Here is a 3,169-nt window from a genome sequence, read left to right on the forward strand (position 1 = left end):
GCCAAGGTTAAAAGGGGTCCAAATGAGAGATGGTATGTTAAAGAGAATTGCTAGCTAATGGAGCTTAAAGATCATAGGATTAGCTTCATTAAAGACCTCCAAAAGTTAGTGTTCAAAAGTCCTTTGACCTTGGGCAAGCTAGGGCTGACCTTAAGATGGAAATCCTACCCAAGCATGAGGCTTGCTAAGTGTTAGTGGGAACCTTACCCAAAAGCTTTAGGTGTTTCTCACATGCTTAAATGACTACGGTTCTTGAAGTATTCAATTCAAAGATAACTCTCAAAAGGCATCAACTTTTCCATGCTTGATTGACTAAGTCCTTGAAGTATTCAATTCAACCAAATGACTTAATAGGCATAAAAGACACATGTTCAAATGATCCTCCACATGTGGCCCTCATGATGTGCTTGAATTCTGTTGGATAGGTTTTAAAGGTCTCCAATGAGAATTTAGAGACATAAATTCCGAACTTGCAGAGGTGCAACAGTACGCATTTTTATCCCAATGTTTCACCTTACTACATCCCTAACCCTCCAAGATCCAGTGGAGACAGCCTAACATTCTTTGATGTTGGCCAAAACAAGCTTATATGCACTCTTCCAAAGGACTATGGTAGCCTAATCTACACCCAAGTGCTTTCATTATTACATAACAGCCTCACTGGCACCATCCCTTTCATCCTAGGCAACCTGGTCCAATGCTCCAAAAACCACCTAGACCATAAACACCTTCAAGGCCCTATCCCCTCTGGGCTATCAAGGCTGGAGATCATAAATCAGCTTGATTTGTCAAACAAAAACCTATCCGAATTTTTGCCTCTGGCAAGCTCTCTACCTTTCCAGCTTCCAGCTTCGCCTACAATCCTTATCTGTGTGGCACACCTCTCCCACCATGTTAGGCAGCGTCTCCTTCATCAAACAGTTCCCATACCTCCATGGACAGCTTGTCCTTGAGCCACCATCGGCAATTCAGATCCAAGATTACAATAGTTATTGTTCCTGTGGTTGCAGCATTACTCCTTGTTGCAGGTCTTAAGTGTTCATTCCGTATGATTGAAACACAGAAGCACATGAAAGATCTAATGCACGATAATTCCATGGACAAGCTACCGATCACTTATACATCCTCAAGTAGCATATCCCACATATCATATTTAGCAAGAAGGAATCTAGAAAAGTCACTTAGCATCAATGTCGCCTTATGCAAAGGTACAAGGCTTTGCAAGATATCCTATAAAGAGCTCGAGGAGGCCACAAAGGGCTTCTGTGAAGAGGCCAGGATAGGCAGTGAAGGCTTTAGCATAGTCTATAAGGCCACCTTAGACAATCAAACTGTGGTAGCGGTTAAGAAGCTCATCCTTAAGATTGATGAGAAGGGTGAGCCAAGAGATTTCGAGGCAAAGATAAAAACAATAGGGAAAATCAAGCACCCTAACCTCGTCTCTTTGTGGGGTTATTCTCAGACAGACAATGAAAGGTTTCTCATCTATGAGTACATGGAAAATGGCATCTTGTATAAGTAGCTTCATGGCACGACCTATGAGTACATGGAGAATGGCAGCTTGAATAAGTAGCTTCATGGCACGACCTATGAGTACATGGAAAATGGCAGCTTGTATAATTCAAGGCAACAAAAATAAACAAGATGATCCCAATGGCCAGCTTGTGGCTACAATAGGGCGTAGCTGGGAAAGCAATTATCTTACAATAGCTTCAGGAATGTATCATGTTAGCCCATTGTCACTCAGATGCAATACCTCAAGAGAGAAGGACTTTGCAAGAGAGGCCCACAAAAGAATTTGCCATACCAGGATTAAGCATATGATCACACAAGTTGTAAGTAACAGGTGCAATTAGGCCGAATTGGCCAACATTGTTTTGACCAATACTCACTACACCTTTCACACTAACATAAGGAACATGACCACGACAGCTACTATACTCTTGTTTTAGTGCATTTAATAAATCGATTATACCTTGTGTTGCATGTAACCCACTCTCGCTAGATCCATCGTCCCCATCTTTGCCTGTTTTCCAGTGACTATATACCAAATACCCTGCACACCTTGCTATAAAAAGAGAAAGGATTAAAAGCAATTAATATGAGAGATATTAAGAATATGCTAACACGTCCTTGCTAATTTAAATCGAATCTGATATTGTCTTTTTTTGCTCAAATTTACAGGTAGTTCCGCTAATTTAAGAGATTTCGAATGAATAGGGTCTTTAGCTAACATTAATTATTGGGGTTGGTAGGTAATGGTCAATACTTTTTTGAAGTTTGAAAAGCTACAAATCATTGAAAAGCCGATGCATATTATAGTAATTGGTTACACAGCGAGGCCCTAGTATCTCATCTTTCAAAACCTCGTCCTGTTTGTTTTTTAAAGAAAGTCGCTTAATTACTTTGGCATTGGTCACTTGGATTTTTCCTTTTTTCCCTATTTTATTCCTACTTTTATTGTTTTGGATATGGGGGCTACAAAAATTGTTATAACTTTTTTGTTTGTAGCTAGCTCTTTCCCTTGCCTTTTCAAGAGATTCTTTTGCCCATACTATGGGAGTTTTATCTTCCTTTAAGACATATTGGCAGACAGTTCCCTAGACCCTCAAGGTCCAGGGTCAGGGGGCAGGCTATCTGAGCCGTCCATCTGCTGCATATGACTGACAATAATGTTTCTGAAGAGTCATTAGATCTACGACAACTCAGCACGCGTAATGAGAACAGTGAGCACATTTGGCTCTGCCATCCACAAAACGGCACATCAGCATCAATAATTAAACCACAGCTTGACACATCAGCGCTCATAAAAAATGATGGCAGTAAAATTGTCACTAATTACTTCCCAATCAAAGATCAGTCCTGCACACTCTGGGCGGGAGCACACAGTCCTGCACCATCACACTCCTGCCTTGGCTTTTGTCCCAGCTTAGAGTTGATGCACGACACTCCCATCCCCCGGGATTCGGCTCGCATTGACGTTCGAGCAAGCAGATGCATCGTCATCCAAGGAGGCGTTGAGTGCAAGGGGCTCCATCCTGACAAACGAACCTCACTCCCCGCCCCGCTTACTGTCAGCAACTGCTTCTGTCTCTTACACACGTTTTGTCACCCTTCCCGTGGACCTTGACGGCCGGGAATGATCATTTAATGACCATTCCCATAATAT

The 3,169-nt window shown here is 42.0% G+C and overlaps 1 pseudogene; it reads left to right on the forward strand.

Annotated features, from left to right (window-relative positions):
* The first annotated feature begins 461 nt into the window (after positions 1 to 461).
* LOC147436401 (brassinosteroid LRR receptor kinase BRL1-like) lies at positions 462 to 2,202 on the forward strand (annotated as a pseudogene).
* The last annotated feature ends 967 nt before the right edge of the window (positions 2,203 to 3,169 follow it).

The sequence above is a fragment of the Adiantum capillus-veneris genome, chromosome 18 (genome assembly GCF_014529385.1).
Source record: "Adiantum capillus-veneris isolate H3 chromosome 18, ASM1452938v2, whole genome shotgun sequence".
Taxonomy (NCBI): domain Eukaryota; kingdom Viridiplantae; phylum Streptophyta; class Polypodiopsida; order Polypodiales; family Pteridaceae; genus Adiantum; species Adiantum capillus-veneris.